The sequence below is a fragment of the Lethenteron reissneri genome, unplaced genomic scaffold (genome assembly GCF_015708825.2).
Source record: "Lethenteron reissneri isolate LAM-NWPU_2019-01 unplaced genomic scaffold, ASM1570882v1 scaffold_1551, whole genome shotgun sequence".
NCBI classification, from domain to species: domain Eukaryota; kingdom Metazoa; phylum Chordata; class Hyperoartia; order Petromyzontiformes; family Petromyzontidae; genus Lethenteron; species Lethenteron reissneri.
The window spans coordinates 30,186-51,028 of record NW_026891280.1 but is presented as its reverse complement, the minus strand read 5'-3'; the positions used below and the strand labels follow the sequence as shown (position 1 = coordinate 51,028).

Genomic DNA, 20,843 nt, shown 5'->3' with positions numbered 1-20,843 from the left:
TCACGACCTCCTGTAGACCAGGCGAGGTGGTCAACATCTCATAGCCACCGTGATGATGATGAGAGAGAGATCGAACCCACGACCTCCTGTAGACCAGGCGAGGTAGTCAACATCTCATAGCCACCGTGATGATGATGGGAGATCGAACCCACGACCTCCTGTAGACCAGGCGAGGTGGTCAACATCTCATAGCCACCGTGATGATGAGAGAGAGATCGAACCCACGCTCCTGTAGACCAGGCGAGGTGGTCAACATCTCATAGCCCACGGAGCCAGCGGAACGGATAATTGTAATCGATGATAATCGATCATCAGAGAGAGGGGACACGCAAAACGATTATAATCGATGGGAATCGATTAGCAGAGAGAGACGCGCAAACCAACGATTAGAATCGATGAGAATCGAACAAACGATTCCCGGTGACGTCATCACCCGGAGACCATCGCCAAGTTCAAGATGGCGGCACCCAGGTTGGAGGTTGTTGTTGTGGTGGTTGTAGTGGTGGTGGTGGTTGTAGTGGTGGAGGTGGTGGTTGTGGTTGTAGTGGTGGTTGTTGTGGTGGTTGTTGTGGTGGTTGTAGTGGTTGTGGTGGTGGTTGTTGTGGTTGTGGTGGTTGTTGTGGTGGTTGTTGTGGTGGTTGTGGTGGTGGTGGTTGCTGTGGTGGTGGTTGTAGTGGTGGTTGTTGTTGTGGTGGTGGTTGTAGTGGTTGTGGTGGTGGTTGTTGTGGTGGTTGTTGTGGTGGTTGTTGTTTGTGTGGTGGTGGTTGTTGTGGTGTGGTTGTTTGTGTGGTGGTGGTTGTGTTGTGGTTGTTGTGGTGGTGGTGTTGTTGTTTGTGTGGTGGTGGTTGTTGTTGTGTGGTGGTTGTTGTTGTGGTGATGGTTGTTTGGTGGTGGTTGTGTGTGGTGGTTGTTGTTTGTGTGGTGGTGGTTGTTGTGGTGATGGTTGTTTGTGTGGTGGTGGTTGTGTTGTGGTTGTTGTTTGTGTGGTGGTTGTTGTTGTGGTTGTTGTTTGTGTGGTGGTGGTTGTGGTGGTTGTTGTGGTGATGGTTGTTGTTGTTTGTGTGGTGGTGGTTGTTGTTTGTGTGGTGGTTGTTGTGGTGGTTGTTGGGTTTAACGAGGCTGCATTGTGTGAGGAGCTCACAAATCCTTGAAAGATCTGGGCAAAGTCCCATCAGTGAGCTCCTCCGGCAGGCAAGGCTGCGTTGGCTGGGTCATGTAGCCCGCATGCCCAGCCACCGCATGCCTAAACAGCTTTTGTTCGGCCGGATCGAGGGGGCTAAACGGGTGCGGCACGGGCTAGAGAAGAGATGGAGTGATGTGGTACAGGAGGACGTGGAGCTGAGTGGACTTGCCGATGACTGGTACCAGCGGTGTCAAGATCGGCCTCTGTGGTGGAGGCTCGTGAAGGACGCTACTGGGCAGTTGGAGGCAGTCGCCCTCCAACAACAACGGAGGGCGGAGGAGCGACGCTCACAACAACGAGCGGAGCGCCGGGTGCCTAAAGCACGGCAAGTTGGTACAGTAGGGGGCACAGGTGGTGCATCAGCCAGTCATCTCGGTCATCTCAGTCGACCCGTGGCACCTGCTGGGTCTGCCCCGTGACCTGCCAGCGGGCGTTCGACACTTCACGTGGCCTCAAGGTGCACGTGGCCTGGCACAAGCGTCGTGATGACGTCACCGCCACTTAGTGGCGAATTGCGGTTGCTGTTGTTGTAATGTGTGTGTGTCTGTGTGTAATGTCTACACACACACACGCTCACCTCTCCCCACTCCCCCCCTCCCAGGCCAAAGGACTTTGTCACCACCATGGCCACTGCGGCCCTCCTGTCTGACGCTCCGCGCCCTGCCCCTGCTGCTGCTGCCCTGCTGCCCCTGCTGCTGCCCTGCTGCCCCTGTCCCTGCTGCCCCTGCTGCTGGTGATGTTGCCGGTGGTGGCGTCGATTGCGAGCAACCTGAGGAGTTGGCGGTGGTGTGGGCGGCTGGGAAGCTGCGCTCAATATTCACGCTGCTCGTTGAGTGTGAGGAGGACGACCATGTGAGACCACGGGTGGGGCGCATGGGGGGACAAGGATATGTGTCTGTGTGTGTAGGTCGACTCAGCCTCAAATGTGTAAACATCGCTGCTAGGGAGACAAAGGGCGAGGTGTTGGCCACCGACCCCCTCGTGTGCCGTGCCGGCCTTTACAGGTGCTACTCACTAACAGCACTTGCCCCTACAGTCTGTGAAGGCTACACGGGGGATCTTTGTGCACGGCACGGGCTAGAGAAGAGATGGAGTGATGTGGTACCGGAGAACGTGGAGCTGAGTGGACTTGCCAACGACTGGTACCAGCGTTGTCAAGATCGGCCTCAGTGGTGGAGGCTCGTGAAGGACGCTACTGGGCAGTTGGAGGCAGTCGCCCTCCAACAACAACGGAGGGCGGAGGAGCGACGCTCACAACAACGAGCGGAGCGCCGGGTGCCTAAAGCACAGCAAGTTGGCACAGTAGGGGGCACAGGTGGTGCATCAACCAGTCGTCTCGGTCATCTCAGTCAGTTGACCCGTGGCACCTGGGTTTGCCCCTTGACCTCCTGCCAGTGGGCGTTTTTGACACTTCACGTGGCCTCAAGGTGCACATGGTCTGGCGAATGGCAGTTGTTGTTGTTTGTGTATCTCCTCACCTCCCCATGCCCCCACAGGTGCTTGCGTGTGCATGCGAGGTGTTGCAAATCCTCAGCTCCAGCCATGCTGGCGCATTGGCATTTAACAACAATGGAAGCCTCGCGGCCTTAGCCAGCCTGCTGGGACGCACTCACAACCCTCACACCCTGGAGAAGATCACCGGTAGAAACCCACCCACACCACCCACACTCACCACCCACACTCACCATCCACACTCACCACCCACACTCACCACCCACGCTCACCATCCACACTCACCACCCACACTCACCACCCACTCTCACCACCCACACTCACCATCCACACTCACCACCCACACTCACCATCCACACTCACCACCCACTCTGACCACCCACACTCACCACCCACGCTCACCACCCACCCTCGCCACCCCTACCCCAGGCACGCTGTGGAACCTGTCGTGCCACGAGTCTCTGAGGGCTGCGCTGGTGGAGCTTTGCCTCCCGGCACTGGTGGAGCACGTGCTGGTGCCAGAGAGCGGCTGGAGGAGCAATTTTGGAGACTCACCCGCCTCACCCTCCCCACCCGGCTCGTCCGCCTCGCCTTCCGCGGCGTTCTGCAACGCCTTGACGTGCCTGCGGTAAGGGGTACCAAGAGGCGGACGTGACGGTGATTTTGCGGTTGACGCGACTGGGAACGTCGCAGTTGACGCGACGTCACGCGGTTGACGCGACGGGGACGTCGGGGGTTCAGACTAGAGGCTTCTTCAACCCGACGTGGATCTTCATCACCAGCAACACGAAGAACCCCGAGCCCCTCACTCTTTGGTCTGCATCAGCAGCAGGCCACGCTTTCCCACCTGATGACGGACACTTGCGTTGCGCCCGAAACGTCGTGATTTAATTGTTTTCATTTATTTTTTTTCGTGACTTTACCGAAAAAACCAAAGAGTATGAATCATCGCAGTCATGAAAACTTCAAATCTAGAACCCCTCGCCCCGCCCACCTTCTAGATCTCTCGAGATCTTTCCCGAAGGCTCCCCGAGAGCTGTTTTGTACCACGTGACTGCCCAGCAGCCCCGTCCCAATATCATCCGGTCACGTGTCGGCAGGTCAACCAGCGTATCGTGCCCCAACGTAACCCTGGCTGGCTGACGCTCCCTCTCGCTCCCTCGCCAGGATCCCGCACCGCATGCTCTACGTGGTGCCTCCGCGCTGACCAGCGCTCACCCAAGCCCCGCTAGGGCTGGTACTACGCCCTGCTAGCGGGCTACACGTAATGCCAACACATCATCCGCCGTGGCTTCGTAAGCCCGGCACCACGCAGTGACAATCACAGTCACTACACAGGCAAGAACATCTGCTGGACTACATTGTGACGGAACAGTGGATGCGGGCCCATGTCCTTGACACCAGGACCTACCGTGGAGCTGATCTGCCCTCTGACCATCGACTTGTCATCTGTAAGATGCGCCTGCCATTCTTCCACTCCGGTGGTGGGTCTACACCCAGGACCCCATTCCAACCTAAGGTGGCCTGGTCTCAGCTGATGAAAGTTTGAAGCGAGAATTTCATCATTGCTTGCGGCTGGGGTTGGCATCGTCCCTCATTCCTCATGTCGAGGGGAAATGGGCGAGGTTTAGGACTGTGGCTCATGCAGCTGCAATGGCTGCTTTGAGTACACGGTCCAGACCTCCTCAGAGAGCCTGGCTGACAGACGAGGTGTTCAGGCTGGCTGAGAAAAAGCGACAGGCCCACTCTCATCGTCTACAGCATCCCACGTCCGAGAATGAGGAGGCTTACCGCAGCCTTCGTTTAGAGGTTTGGAGAGCCTTAAGGCGCTGCAAGGATGGTTGGTGATTGCAGGTTCCTGAAGAGATGAAGTCTGCCTCAATGGCCTGCGATCACAAATCGTTTAATTCCATAAAAAAGTAACCTGCAGCACCACACCTATTACCATCATTAGGGGAAAGAACGGTGATCCAATCTCCGACCCCCAGGAACAGGTTTGCAGATTTGCTGAGCATTTCTGTGAGGTCCTGGGAGAGGGGAAATCTCCCACCCTGGAAAACATTGTGGGACAAAGAGAGGATAACCCTGCTAAGGCTACGGTGCCTCATTATTTGAAGAGGAAGTCACCCCCTGTAAGTGGCTGGCTGAGGTGCTTACCTAAGGAAGTACTGAAAGCGATCCAGAACCTGAGACGAGGAAAGGCACCGGGCAGAGATGATCTCTCAAGAGAAATGCTGAGGGAGGGTGGCGTTTGTGCACAGACTGCCCTATATGACATCATAACAACAGTCTGGACCACTGGACGGGTTCCGCAGGATTGGGAGGATGCCCTGGTGGTCCCCCTCTTTAAGAAGGGCGACCCTGCACAGACTAACAACTACAGGGGCATCTCACAACATCGCCTTGCTAGGCACGCTGATGAGAGGCTTGCGGAGCCCCAATGTGGTTTCAGGAAAGGGCAGTCCTGCACAGATGCCATATTTTCTGTCCGTCTGCTACAGCAGAGGTGTAGGGAATTCTAACAAGACCTACATCTCTGCTTTATTAAACTGGTCAAGGCCTATGATACCATCAGTAGGCCTGGGCTCTGGGTTGTTTTTCGTGCTTTCGGAGTCCCTGACCCTCTGCTCACGATCATTAAGGACCTTCATGATGGTGAGCGGGCCTGGGTAAAACTACATGGCCGGGAGTCAGAGCCATTCCCTGTACACCTTGGGGTGCGACATGGATGTCCTCTGGCTCCCACATTATTTAACATCTACTTTGACCACGTGGTTAGTGAAGCCTTCAACAGCTGTACCGGGGGAATTTCCATCTGGTACAGATTAATGGGAGGCTGATCGATGCCCCGGTGCGGTCAAGGGATGGCTCCCTATTGGTCAACCACGTTATGTATGCCGATGATTTGGTAATAGCTGCTCATTCAGAGGAGGAGTTGGAGACGCTGCTGCTGAGACTGGAGCGTGCCACTAAGAGGTGGGGCCTTACCATCAGCCCCACCAAAACTAAGCACCTGCCTGGGTATTTTGTACCATCGGACACTCCACCCCCACAACTCCCAATCGGTGATGGGGCATTTGTGGAGAGAGTGGAGAGTTACTCATACCTGGGCAGTGTGCTTATGACCATCTCCAGTTTAACAGCAGAGGTCTCACTCCGAATCAGTCGAGCGGCAATATCTTTTCATCGGTTGCGTAACGCTGTGTGGAAGCTACCTGGTCTGTCGCTCCGCACGAAGCTTCAGGTCTTCTCGGCCACAGTCATTCCCTCCCTTCTCTACGCTTGCGAAACGTGGACCCCCTAATGGAGCATCTTCGCCGGTTAGAAACATTTAGGCTGGCCTGCCTATGATCCATCCTGGGTTTAACCCACAGGCTGGATTGTGTGAGGAGCTCACAAATTCTTGAAAGATCTGGGTAAAGTCCGCGAGCGCTCACACCGCTCCTCATACATGACGGCGTTAACTATTATTCATCATCGAGGTGTTTGGGTTTAGATCACATTATCCACTATACACTACACTATACACTACACGATACACTACACTATACACTACTATACACTACACGATACACTACACTATACACTACACTATACACTGCACTATACACTACACTATACACTACACTATAAACTACTATACACTACACTATACACTACACGATACACTACTATACACTATACACCACACTATGCACTACACACTACACTACACTATACACTGCACTATACATTATACACGCAAATAACCCAGACAAACCCTCTATCATGGAGAGAGAGTGTGTATATTTATTGTTGTTAATGAAAACACTGAAATTCGACTCGTTTCTAGGGTGGCGGATCCCGCCGGCGAGCCGGAGCCCACGGCACCTCCTCCACGGCACCTCTCCACGGCACCTCCTCCCACGGCACCTCCTCCCACAGCAGCAGCTCTCGCAGCAGCAGCTCCACAGCTCCTCCGCGCAGCGGGGGGGGGCGACGCCGAGACCCGACCAGGAGTCCCCAGAGCAGATCGCCGCTGGCGCCGCCGCCGGCAGAGGCACCGGCCGCACGTCTTGGCTCTAGCGCGAGCGAGTTTCACCCTCGCCGCCGCCGCGGCGTCACCGGCCAATCGATTTTTGCCACCTCACGTTCCATTTACTCGCCCCCCCCCCCCCCCCAATGCACCGCCGCCGTTTCCACCGTCTCTTTGCTCAACGTTCTTCCGTCGTCAAGGTTCAATGGGAGGCGACCGTCTGTGCCTTTTGTAAAGATTCTAGCGGCAGAGCGCGGGCACCCCACTCACGCGACGGTGTGGGGGCGGCACGTCGGGCTCCCAGCCTCGTAGCTCGGGGGATTCAGCTCTGCTGGGTTTGTAGCCCAGAGTGTTGGGAGCAGAGGTCGCAAACGGGGTTTGATTCCTTAGCCGTACCCGGCCGCACCAGGGTCGCAAACAGGTATCTGTGTGTGTGTGTGTGTCTGTGTGTATCTGTGTGTGTATCTGTGTGTGTGTCTGTATCTGTGTGTATCTGTGTGTGTCTGTGTGTATCTGTGTGTCTGTGTGTATCTGTGTGTGTCTTTGTGTATCTGTGTGTGTGTCTGTGTGTCTGTGTGTATGTGTGTGTCTGTGTGTATCTGTGTGTGTCTGTGTGTATCTGTATGTGTCTGTGTGTGTGTCTGTGTGTATGTGTGTGTCTGTGTGTATCTGTGTGTGTCTGTGTGTATCTGTGTGTCTGGGTATCTGTGGTGTGTGTCTGTGTGTATCTGCTTACATTATCAGAGTTCTGTTTTTGTTGCATTATGGCTGCAGGTATTGTGGTCTATGCAAACATTGACTCCTTGGTAAAAAAAGGTGTCAGTTTTGTTGCAAGATAAAGGTTAAAAACAATTATCATATTTTCTACTGTAAAGGAGGTTCCAATGGTTTAAATGGTTACTCACCAGGACTCACGGCCTACCCGTACCCGGCCGCACCAGGGTCGCAAACGGGTACCCGTACCGGCCGGGTACGGGTAGCCGGGTATCGGGTAGGGTACGGGTATCGGGTAGGGTACGGGTATCGGGTAGGGGTCAGGTATCGGGTAGGGTACGGGTATCGGGTAGGGTACGGGTATCGGGGTAGGGTACTGGTATCGGGTAGGGTATGGGTATCGGGTAGGGTACGGGTATCGGGTAGGGTACGGGTATCGGGTAGGGTAGGTATCGGGTAGGGTACGGGTATCGGGTAGGGTACGGGCTATCGGGTAGGGTACGGGTATCGGGTAGGGTACGGGTATCGGGTACCTGGTTGCGACCTCTGATTGAGAGTTCAATCTCCTTAGAACGCGTTTTTTGTGGCATCGCGGCTTCCGCATTGGGCCAACGTATAAATGCACGAGTCGGGGTGGATGTTTCATAAAGCAACCAAATCTTTTTGTTACTTTAGCTAACTTCTTAATTTGCGTGAGTTTCTGTTTCTGTTTTAAATTTTTTCGTTATATTTCTCACTCCATCGGTTGGATACGAGGGCTTGAGTTTAGCGGGCGCACGTCCTTATTATACCGTAGCAGCCGGCTCGATTTATATTGACAAAACAAACGGCATTTAAGATGTTGGCTATGCGGTTTGTGAACAGCTGTGGCCAATTGAACAGCAGGTGACGTGGTGTTGTGTATATTGTTTTTTTGAAAAATATAAAAATTGGGATTAGAGGAGTCACGCGGTATTCTCATCCTCTTATCGGCGAGGTTATCTGTCATTTTGCTCCTTTAGCTGGAAGGTAAAGATTCGCAGATGGCCCCACAGATATAAGATCAGCAGCTCTATTGGTGTTCCCCCGTGTCACAGCGTATCACAGGAGTTCTGCATGAATTTTGCGCAGTGTTTGAAAGCTATCATTCAACCATTATGCACCAGATATACACAAAAACTGCGTTTAAACGATCTCCCTTGTACAGATAAAAAAACATACGCCCACAAACATCCCATTACCACACAATCAACGCAAATGCAGTGGGTTTCTCATCAGGCGCACGCCAAGACTGGGAGGCAGCAAGTTTTATTCTCTCACACACCAACACTATTCAACGTTCCAAGGTGATTCTAGATTTGAAGCTTTCGTGACCGCAAAGATTCTTAGGTTTTCTCGGCAAAGTCACCGTGTAGGTAAAACATTAAATTAATAAAAGTAAAATAAAATAAAAATCACGACGTTTCGGAGGCAACACAAGCTTCCGTCTTCAGGTGGAACCGTCACAGCCACGACAGCTGTATCAAGTAAATGAGAGATCGCAAGAGCTACCACTCCGTATATATAATGGTTGGAGAGGGGGGAAGGGCCAAGTACGGCACACTTTTATTAATTTGGTAAGGTGAGGCTTTAAGACTAGAATAGAATGCAGTCTATTGCAATCTCTCATTTACTTGATGCAGCTGTCGTGGCTGTGACGGTTCCACTGAAGACGGAAGCTTGTGTTGCCTCCGAAACGTCGTGATTTTTATTTTACTTTTATTGATTTCAACGTTCCCAGGTGAACCAAGCACATTGCGAGCGACTGCGCTCATCGCGGGCTAAGCACGTAAGGTTGGTGGCCGCCGTCCCTACCCACTTCGCCGTTTGAGCGGAACCCCTTCGCTACCGTTGGACGGGAACAGGCGACGCGTACGGAGGCTGAAAAGCGAAGATGGAAGGTGGACGACTTCTTTCCCGCGGTTGAAGAACCACGCGGGGGACTCCGCACCCCCCCCCCCCTCCCCGTCAGTCACACTCTGGGTCCACATCACGATCTTAAATTTGGAGCTTTCGTGACTGCAGGAATTACTCTTTGGTCTTTCGGTGAAGTCACGTATAAAGATAAAATAATAAATTAAATACTAGCATAATACGACGTTTCGATTGCAACACAAGCAATCGTCATCGGGTATAAATGAAATAGCGACATAAAATCTAACCAGAAAACTATAGACAAACATATAAGCAGACAGACATCACCAAGGTACACAGAGAGAGAGCAACACAGGCACAGAGAGGGGGGATCGTCTCTGTGGCGAGGCCTTAAATAGACAGAGGGGGGCGGAGGCAGAGAGAGGGAGGGGTTAGAGAAAACATTAACATGTCAATGAGTACGAAGAGACGCGTAGTAAAGTACGCAGGCTTGAACATTAGGAGAGAGGGGAGGAAGAACACACTAAATTAAATAACCTAGCAAAATATCGAAATGTTATGTAATACAACACAGAGAGTCGGTCAACACACAACGCATAGCCTGGTCGATTACGTATTCAAAGATTGCTGAGTCAGCACGTGGCCATCCCCTTCTGGGCCACGTGCTCCGTCACATCTGGAATGGCCCTCTAGTGAGCCCTTGTGTCTAGTACACCCCACTGTCGCCATAGAACAGCCCATTTATACTACAGGTGCAGTGCCATGAGAGGGGCCACTGTGCCAGCCCAAGAGGGGAGGGGCTGCTGGGGGCTCTGGGATCCCGGGCGGGTCCAGCGCTTAAGCTCTGGGCGCCAGGCGCTGGGTTCCCAGGGGGTCCAGACGCTTAAGCCTCTGGGCGCCAGGCGCTGGGTTCCCAGGGGGTCCAGACACTTAAGCCTCTGGGCGCCAGGCGCTGGGTTCCCAGGGGGTCCAGACGCTTAAGCCTCTGGGCGCCAGGCGCTGGGTTCCCAGAGGGTCCAAACGCTTAAGCCTCTGGGCGCCAGGCGTTGGGTTCCCAGGGGGTCCAGACACTTAAGCCTCTGGACGCCAGGCGTTGGGTTCCCAGGGGGTCCAGACACTTAAGCCTCTGGGCGCCAGGCGCTGGGTTCCCAGGGGGCCCAGACGCTTAAGCCTCTGGGCGCCGCCAACGGGGGGGGGGGCTGTGTGTGCTCTGTGGGATGTCTGGTGGCGCACACGGCCCCACCGCTCGTTGGACCAGGCATAAAAGGAGAGCTCCCTGGACGATCGGGGCCCAGTTGTAACTCAAGACCCAAGACCCACGACCAGCCATCTGAAGACCCTGGGATGCTGTGAGAGCCAGCGCTGGGACTCTGGAACTCCCGACTCTACGACCTTGTGAGGGCGAGTTCCGGAGCGTAGCCAGAGTAGAATATCTAGGCTGTGTAGCTAGGCTGTGTACCTAGGCTGTAACAGAGTATCAGGACTGTTGGAGAGTTGGACTGTTGGAGTGTTGTATTGTAATAAAGAAGTTACATCTACAAGTGTCTCCGGAACCCGTTTCACGTGTACCATTCTTAAAGTATCAGGAAATAATTTACGAGTCGCTTGATTCAACCACACTGACACTGCCTGCACACCAGCACACCTCCAACCATTAGGATGCTCCCTGCATCTGTGGAAAACTGCCAGCCTCAATTTCTTGCAGTGCACCACAGCTCAATTGTAGACCCTGCTGCTCCGGGAACATGCTTCACTCGCTCCGTTGAAAAACATTACACCAGCCGCCTGATACACGCACTTACCATTCTCTCTCCCAGTGCCAACTCCACAGCAAGGGGTACACCAGGGGTCGGGAACCTTTTTGACTGGGAGAGCCATAAAAGCCAAATATTTCTAAATATATTGCATTGAGAGCCATATAGTAATTTTTTACGTATAATAAATTAAATGTCTTACTTTTAATGCGACTTCTGGTGCTGCGTGGTTTTGCTGATGGCCTTGTGTAGTCTGGTTCGTACGTGGTGAGGCTGAGCTTCATGCAGGCGTTGAGGCCCCGTGACCCGTGAAATTTATCTTCAAAACTAATTTGTGTTTACTTTAAAATGAGACAGTATTATTAAGCAATATCACAAGTATTTTAAAATCAGTTCCAAACTGATTTTTATTTATTTTTTCAACTCAAAATTGTCTGGGAGCCATATGCCGTCACCAAAAGAGCCATATATGGCTCGCGAGCCATAGGTTCCCGACCGCTGGGGTACACGGTACAATGCTTTTCTCTAGGTGTGTGTGTGCAGCTTTGCGCCCATTACATGATTGTGTGTGGCCGGAGGAACAGCAAGCCTTCTACCCTACTATTCATAAAGCAATGCATCGTGTACCCCTGACCTCTCAATACACCTAAAGTAGGGTTGCCCAGACTTCTCAAAACGTGGTTCCATATTCATGCTTCAGTAGCGCTGCTGGTACTGTTCATCCCAGCGGGCCTGCTGTTGGAACTGCGGGTGCTGCTGCCGAAAGGCTGGCTGCTGCTGTCTGGCCCAACCTTTCTCCTCTCCATAGCCCTGCTGCTGGCCCATGCCGTGGGTCGGCTGCGAGGGCATTTGTTGCTGCTGCATCAGTGGCCGCTGTTGCTGCTGTTGCTGCTGCGGTGGCGACCGAAACACGGGTGCTTGCGGCTCCACCAAAGCCGCCGACTGCCCCTTCTGCGACACGGCAGCCGATGCCTGCTTAACGAGCTGCGATATCGCCGGAGCGCTCTGCATGAGCATGTCAAGCGCCTTGCGCACGTTGGGGTTATCCAGGCCGAGAGACGACAGGTTTACAGTGGTGGGACCGAATGTCGTGCTGGTGGTGACGCGCTCCTGCTGTTGCGGAGGCACCAGTTGCTGCTGCTGCTGCGACGGCATTCGCACGCCTTGGTCCGAGAAATCCCTGCCCATGTTGCCGTAGTTGCCGTAACCACCGACCTGACCCTGAGCTCCCTGCGCAGAGGTGGTGGCGCGCGGCTGCAGCGCATCCTCCATGGGTGCGTGGCTCAACTCGGACTGCGCGCCTACCGACGGCGTTCCTGGCAGCCAGCGCGAGTTGCGTCGCAGCGGGGAGAGAGGACGCGACGCCGCCACTTGCCCCATGTTGTTCGCCTGCTGTCTGCCGCCGTGTGGCCGATGGGGGCAAGCTCCCCTGCCTTCCCATCCCCGCCGCCATTGCACCTCCACCGCCGCCGTCGTTGTTGTTACCGCTGTTAAAAGCAGCGCCGGGCGCGTCGGCCGCCGCTCTGTTAGCGTACGCGCCTACGGCTTTGCTTGCCATGTTGGGCAGTTGTGGTCAAGTCTCGGTGCTAGCCGGTGGTGTGTTCTGTTGAAGATGGTGCATTCCAATCCCTCCCTCAGCCAAGCGTGGCGGGGCGGCTGGCTGATTACGCATTCCTGGCACACAATTTGAAATCAAATATGTGACGTGTTAAAGAGGCTACATTGACTATTTTTTTCTAGAAAATGTTTTCTCTTCGTCGTAGAGGAAAGCTGCTAGATGTGAAAGGATGTAACGCCTTACCAAGTTTTAGTTTCTGTACTGCAGTAATAAAAATGGTGAAATTCTAAAATCACCCTTGCTGAAGGACATAAGAAATGACAAATTGAAAAATGGGAATTATCAAAAAAAAAACTCTAAAATATATTCACATACCCTGAGCCAAAATGAATGCAATGCAGAAATAAGTATAACCCGTAAAACAAAGTTTTTCACTATAAATCCTTTATATGCGTGGCAGCGAACTTAATATAAAGGATTTAAAAATATATTCGCCTGTGGAGGACGCGGGGATCGATCCCGCGACCTTTGGCATGGGAAGCGAGGGGCGCTAACCAACTGCGCTACTCCGCCACGGCCTGTGGATGGGGTTACGCTCTGGCTCCTACACTGTGACGTTCAGCCAAAGCCATGAATGCGTTCTAGTTGAATATATGTAAATAATTTTTTTTTGCCTAAACAGTGTAAAATTGGAGAATTTTTGTTCACGAACAATAATTGGTCTGGCACAACGAGTCTGTGTGGAAAATGTCAGCTCGATTGGATCACGGGAAGTGGGTTAAAAACGACCGAAATATTTTGCACGGTCGTAAGCAAGCAAGCACGCAAGCAAGCAAGCGAACTTAATATAAAGGATTTTAAAAAAGACACTGAAAAACACACCATATGAAGACATCTTAAATTGAGCCTCTCCACCAAATTTGCCTTTCCTATTACAAACTGAATATTAACATTAGGGCTTGAGGCAGGTAATACAACAGCTTATGTAAACACTGCAAACATATTTCTTCAAGGCAGAATTCAGAATTTAGCTGAAGGAAAAAAACCTCGTGAGATGGGACATCTCGCTTACTCGGGTGTCCATTTAAAATGTTGATTTTGCACAATCGTTTCAATGTTGCGAATGATATCACAGGGTCTTTAACTGCAACATTACAGCATTAGGCAAAGACTGACAATTATCTACAACAGCGGTCGGGAACCTATGGCTCGCGAGCCATATATGGCTCTTCTGGTGACGGCATATGGCTCCCAGACAATTTTGAGTTGAAAAAAAAAATACAAAAATCAGTTTGGAACTGAATTTAAAATACTTGTGATATTGCTTAATAATACCGTGTCATTTTAAAGTAAACAGAAATTAGTTTTGAAGATAAATTTCACGGGTCACGGGGCCTCAACGCCTGCACGAAGCTCAACCTCACCACGTACGAACCAGACTACAAGGCCATCAGCAAAACCACGCAGCACCAGAAGTCGCATTAAAAGTAAGACATATTTAATTTATTATACGTTACAAATACTATATGGCTCTCAATGAAATATATTTAGAAATATTTGGCTTTTATGGCTCTCCCAGTCAAAAAGGTTCCCGACCCCTGCAATATACTATACCAACAATTAATCACTTCCTAACATGGTTCACTATTGACGAGATAATCAACTGTAACATGAGCAACGCTGCTGTGCTTACCTCTGCCACGCACGCACCTTAATGCGCAGCTACCGCTAAATTGTGGGTTAATTTCATGGAAACGGACACCCGGATTACCAAGTGGCCACCCTCAAATGTGAAGTTCACTCCTCTCCCAAGAGAAACGGAGCTGATGCTGCTGCTGCTGCAGCAGAAGCAGCGTCCATGGAAGTGGTGCCAAATCCCTGTTGCAGCCGACCGGGCCGGTGGAGTGGGAGTGATGACGTGATCCATAGCAAAAGCCAACGAGCTGATGCTGCTGCTGCAGCAGAAGCAGCGTCCATGGAAGTGGTGGCCAAATCCCTGTTGCAGCCGACCGACCGAGCCGGTGGAGTGGGATGATGACGTGATCCATAGCGAAAGCCAACGAGCGATGCTGCTGCTGCAGCAGAAGCAGCGTCCATGGGAAGTGGTGCCAAAATCCCTGTTGCAGCCGACCGACCGGTGGAGTGGGAGTGATGACGTGATCCATAGCGAAAGCCAACGAGCTGATGCTGCTGCTGCTGCTGCTGCAGCAGAAGCAGCGTCCATGGGAAGTGGTGCCAAAATCTCTGTTGCAGCCGACCGGCCGGTGGAGGGGGGAGTGATGACGTGATCCATAGCGAAAGCCAACGAGCTGATGCTGCTGCTGCTGCTGCTGCAGCAGAAGCAGCGTCCATGGGAAGTAGTGCCAAATCCCTGTTGCAGCCGACCGACCGGCCGGTGGAGTGGGAGTGATGACGTGATCCATAGCGAAAGCCAACGAGCTGATGCTGCTGCCGCTGCTGCTGCAGCAGAAGCAGCGTCCATGGGAAGTGGTGCCAAAATCCCTGTTGCAGCCGACCGACCGGCCGGTGGAGTGGGAGTGATGACGTGATCCATAGCGAAAGCCAACGTGCCATCCACGTCTGTAAATTCGCTTTTCTCACTACGACTTTTCGCGGCGTACACCGATCCGCGTCCTGCTTAGATTACGCAATGTTTCTGTGCCCAGGCCCCTGGCCTCCGTAACAAGATAATCTCACCTTTGATGTGGTAATGACGATGACTTCAAGATTTCTTGCCCTCTTCAATCTGGTAGGCTTATGTTGTTATAGATGTAATGTCATTATACTAATAACTTACAGCCGTTTGTAATAACTACACGTTTCGGTGATTATACTAATCTACTTGTAAAGTGTTCAAGTTATACTTTGAGTGTAAGGTTAAGTTTTTGTTTGTTACTATATGAATAGAGTGGTGCTCTTATTCATATAGTAGTTATACATGAAAATTTAAAGTTATTCTAGAGGTGGAATTCAACTTACGAGGTATTGTTAGTCTTATTTTATTGGTTTAAACTCATCATAGTATGAGCGTATGTGCAGTGTTCATATTATATACTGTAGTTTCGTAGTACATATATGCTATTCTCAATAGTTTCCTCGAGTGTTCCAGTAGTGCCGGAATTCAAGTCAAGTTTCATGGCTTCAGTCACAGTTAACCCAAAATATATTTTACAATCTTCCCGGATAATGCCTTAACATTGCCTACGAGACATCACCAATGCCTACCACTTATCTGCAGCAACCCCAAGACACACAGCACCAGTGCCCCTAGAGTCCCCGCACGCTGCCACCGTACCTCTTTCGTCGAGCGCCTTTCACGCAGAAAGCGCACTTGCCTCCGAGATGCGATCCAGCTCTTCCAGGGACATGTCCTTCGCCTCGCTCAGAGCGCTGCGTAGCGACGACGACGGCGAGTTGGCATGCTGCGAGTAGGCCGCTGCCGCTGCCGCCCCGCTCACTCGGGTACCTGGACGTGTTGCCGCGCGCGGGACCGGGCCGGTGAGGTGAATCTGTGGGCGACGCTCGCGCATGTAGCGGTGGGGCCAGGGTGTCCGGAGCTGGTGGGGCACGCGCGGGGGGGGCCTGTGTCGAAAAGCCAGTTCGAAATTCCGGCACTTGCGAGAAACGGTGCGGCCGCTGCTGGCGCCGCAAGACGCTGTCGGCGCGCTCGGCCGCTTGTCTGGCGATCTCACTCCGCCGCCGCCGCCGCCGCTCGCGTAGGTCGCCCATGTAAGACTCAAACTCGCGACCCACGAGCTCCATGGCCACGGGCAAAGGCGTGTGGTGGTGTTCCTGGTGGAAACGCGATGTTTATGGCGCCACATCGAAGCTACCCGGATAAAGTCAAACACTACAAACGCCACCTTCAGTGGCATCGAAACAGAGAATTTTTTTTTTCTCTGTAAGCCCAACAACATAGGTTTATTTAATCTTTGTTTCCATTATTTGAAAGGAACACAAGGCGAAAACGATATTGCATTGCAAATAAGTATAACCCGTAAAAACAAAGTTTTCCACTCTAAATCCTTTACATGCGTGGCGGCTAGAGTCCTCTCGTCCTCTGGCTTGAGATGGCTGCCACCTATGGGTCAGATGATTGCATTGCCCATTAAGCAATTGGTAATTAAATATAATATTTTTGTCCTAAAAAGTGTAACATTCGGAAAATGATTTTCACGAACATTAATTGTCACGCACAACGAGTCTGTGTGCAAAATGTCAGCTCGATTGGATCACGGGAAGTGGGTTTAAAAAACGACCGAAAGATTTGCACGGTCGTAAGCAAGCAAGCGAACTTAATATAAAGGATTAAAAAAAATACTGTCATACATTGCACCTATGGATGTACGCAAAATTATATTTTGCCAATCGATAATTACGTATAATTTGAAATTAAAAACGAACAATGCACGTGGAACTAAAAAATTCAACTTCCCTATTGGGTGAAAAACATTTTCCATCATGGCTGGTGACACCAAACGCAAGTTAACATTTTGCTGTGAAAAAAAAATTAGGTTTGCACAACTTTTACAAGACCAGCGTTCATCATCAGGCCTACAGAAAGCCTTCACCAATTTCAACGATTCTCCCATGGCGGAGTGCGATTCCCTTCGCACTTTTTCTGACTTTATGGAGCAGCAAGCTAGCCGGCCACATCCACAAATGAAGCTTGCCTTTCGGTTGCCACGATGCATACGGGGGTCGGAGGGCTTACGTTGCTTGTTCCCCTGAAGGACGTGGACAGAGCAACAGTTGTCCGTCACGTGTTGGGGCTTCACGGCGATGGCGAAGGCGGAGCCTCCATTCCTTACATCGTTCAGGGCCTGGCCCAGGAGGTTCTGCGAGCTCAGCATGATGAGATCCACAGTGAGGCCCATATTCCGAGCTTGCTTTCCTATATTCTCTGCATAGTCCCTGCAACACCACAGAACCAATAAGTCAGGAATGGAGCAATAATAAGTATAACCCGTAAAAACAAAGTTTTTCACTATAAATCCTTTATATGCGTGGCAGCGAACTTAATATAAAGGATTTAAATATATATTCGCCTGTGGAGGACGCGGGGATCGATCCCCGCGACCTTTGGCATGGGAAGCGAGGGCGCTACCAACTGCGCTACTCCGCCACGGCCTGTGGACGGGTTTACGCTCTGGGCTCGTATACTGTGACGTTCAACCAAAGCCAAGAATGAGTTCTATTTGAATATACGTAAAATAAAAATTTTTGCCTAAAAAGTGTAAAATTTGGGAATTTTTTTTCACGAACATTAATTGTCTGGCACAACGAGTCTGTGTGGAAAATGTCAGCTCGATTGGATCACGGGAAGTGGGTTAAAAAACGACCGAAAGATTTGCACGGTCGTAAGCAAGCACGCAAGCAAGCAAGCAAGCATGCAAACTTAATATAAAGGATTTAAAAATTGTGTCACATACTTAAATGAGTACTTGGTAGCAGTCATCGTCATAGGCAGTTTCTGAGTCAGTCTCTCTTCCGAAGATCCACCACCGAATTCCCAAAAACTGATACTATTTTACAGAACGCAGATGTCGTATGGGCTGAGTCTCTTTCTGACTGGGCTATCAGTTCGCAAACGCTTGATTGCAATGCGAGCAGACTTTACAAGATGCCCTCCCAGCTAAATAAGAAAAAAGTATAAGGAATTCATGACAATATAGATTTGAGAGGCTCTAAGGGTTAACGTGTGTTTATATCAAATCACCAACAATGATATTACAGTGGGCCTGAATTCCAGACTCTCACCAAAAATGTACCTTCAATTATAGTAAGTTTTCCAATTTCAGCTGAGTTGATAATTAGAAGGAAGCATCCATTGTAAAAGTTTGATTTTGCAATTCTGCAAATATTATTTCTACTGACAAGTGGTTGACCACGTCAGATACTCAAAGTTCCGTGAAAGAACTGGACTGAGATCAAGCCGGTAAGAGAATGGTGCACGGAGATGATAATTTTTGGTAATTCAAAATTCGCAATTTTTTTCAGTGTTGAAACTCCAGTCAAATAATTTTACTTAATTATTTTCCAGCAGGAATAGCCAATCCATTGCTATTTCATCATATATAAACGTTCAAAAGTATCAACTAATGACTTTGTGTAAAAGTCAAGCTTTTTTGTTTAAACTCAAAAGCGCTTGAAGCTTTCGTGAAATAGGAACGTGATTGTAAAATTTTACACGATAAAATATTAGGAGTTATACTTCGTTACGTGTGTAATTCATTTTCAGTTACGGAATGTAAAATTCTACATTTCCGAATGACAATTCCTCCAGCCTAAAGTCTCCACCTAGTGTCAATACAGCATCACTGTAAGAATATCCTTTTCTCATTACATGGGAATTGTAGCCAAATATGACGTAATCACTTACTTAATGGCAGGGTAAATAAAATCTTGATTTAAAGCTTTTGTGACTGCAGGGATTGATATTCTTTTTAAATCCTTTATATTAAGTTCGCTTGCTTGCTTGCTTGCGTGCTTGCTTGCTTACGACCGTGCAAATCTTTCGGTCGTTGTTTAACCCACTTCCCGTGATCCAATCGAGCTGACATTTTGCACACAGACTCGTTGTGCGTGACAATTAATGTTCGTGAAATTTTTTCTCCAAAATTTTACACTGTTTAGAGAAAACAAATTAAATATTTAATTACCAATTGCTTAATACTGGCAGACAATCATCTGACCCATAGGTGGCAGCCATCTCAAGCCAGAGGACGAGAGGACTCTAGCCGATGCCACGCATATAAAGGATTTAGAGTGAAAAACTTTGTTTTTACGGGTTATACTTGTTTCCCTTCTACGTGACTTTACCGAAAGAACTAAGAGTATGTAAATAAAATCCTGCAGTCAATATGGAGCAGATGCCAGTGGCAGATCCACACGAAATGTCACCACTCACTTTTGCTGCCGTGAAGCCACAATGACAACACAGTCCACAGGTCTCTCACTGTCATACTGTTTAGAGATTTCATCATAAAACTTTAGGTAGAGCTCTTCACGCTTGATTTCATCTCCTGACCAAAATATAGTTGAAAGCATTCAGCGCAAGACAACTGCACATAGTTAGAATATTACAATTTTCCTCAAATTTCTATGCTGTCTGAAGCAAGCTGCAATAATAATAAAAAAAATCCTTCATCACATTTGACTACATATCTAATGCACCCTAAATGTTAAAAACTGTAACATACTCGATAAATGTCATCTTAATAAGTGACAAGTTAGAACTGAAGAGTTTGGAGGGCAGAATTATAGATGGCACCAGCAAATAAAACATTAAAAACTGAACCTAAGTTAGTGTATGCACGAGAAAAAAGCTAAGCACATTACATAATGCGCGGTAGTCCCTTCATCTATATATATTTTTTGAAAACTTTTTGAATAGAATTTATATCTAGATCACACACATGAAATAATAATCTGACAGACCTGATGAAGGCATGTCTCTGGCTGGTCGCTGGTCTTCATCATCGTATGATGGCCCTCTATAAAATAAAAAAAACACCATTACACCATTTCTCACAATCAAAAACATCGCTCAAAATACCAATCGTGCTCTGTAATGAATACTCCAGTTACCTGAAAGGCGGCTCGTTCTGGTCCTCTTCACCCCACAGCGAAGTGTTGGGTCCCTTTTTTCCATAGCCTCCCCTGCCGGACATGCCCCCCCGACCGGGCATGCCCCCCCGACCGGGCATGTCCCCTCTTTCGTGCATGTCCCCTCTTTCCTGCATGTCCCCTCTTTCGTGCATGTCCCCTCTTTCGTGCATGTCCCCTCTTTCGTGCATGTCCCCTCTTTCGTGCATGCCCCCTCTTTCGTGCATGCCCCCTCTTTCTCGCATGCCCCCTCTTCCGTAATTATCCCGTCTTTCGTGCATGCCTCGTCTATCAATCATACCTCCTCTGCCAGCCATGCCCTCCCTATCGAACATGCTGCCTCTACCACCCATGCCCTCCCTATCGTGCATGCCGTCTCTTCCACCCATGCCCTCCCTATCGTGCATGCCGTCTCTTCCACCCATGCCCTCCCTATCGAACATGCTGCCTCTACCACCCATGCCCTCCCTATCGTGCATGCCGCCTCTACCACCCATGCCCTTCCTATCGTGCATGCCGTCTCTTCCACCCATGCCCTCCCTATCGTGCATGCCGTCTCTTCCACCCATGCCCCCTCTGTCGTGCATGCCCCGCATGCCACCCCTATTGGGCATCCCCCCTCTGCAAGGCATTCCACCCCGGCCAGGCATGCTGCCCATCAGTGGT

The 20,843-nt window shown here is 50.5% G+C and overlaps 1 long non-coding RNA gene and 1 pseudogene across 2 annotated transcripts; one reads left to right on the top strand and one right to left on the bottom strand.

Annotated features, from left to right (window-relative positions):
• The first annotated feature begins 1,887 nt into the window (after positions 1-1,887).
• LOC133362623 (uncharacterized) lies at positions 1,888-6,512 on the top strand. 2 transcript variants are annotated; one of them, XR_009757517.1, is made up of 4 exons: positions 1,888-2,035; positions 2,680-2,824; positions 3,065-3,263; positions 6,468-6,512. It is a non-coding gene; the product is annotated as an uncharacterized LOC133362623 (long non-coding RNA). The 2 variants fall into 2 exon arrangements; XR_009757516.1 differs by having other exon boundaries at positions 1,888-2,824.
• A 5,042-nt stretch (positions 6,513-11,554) lies between these two features.
• On the bottom strand, positions 11,555-20,620 carry LOC133362622 (nuclear receptor coactivator 5-like; annotated as a pseudogene).
• Positions 20,621-20,843: the final 223 nt, after the last annotated feature.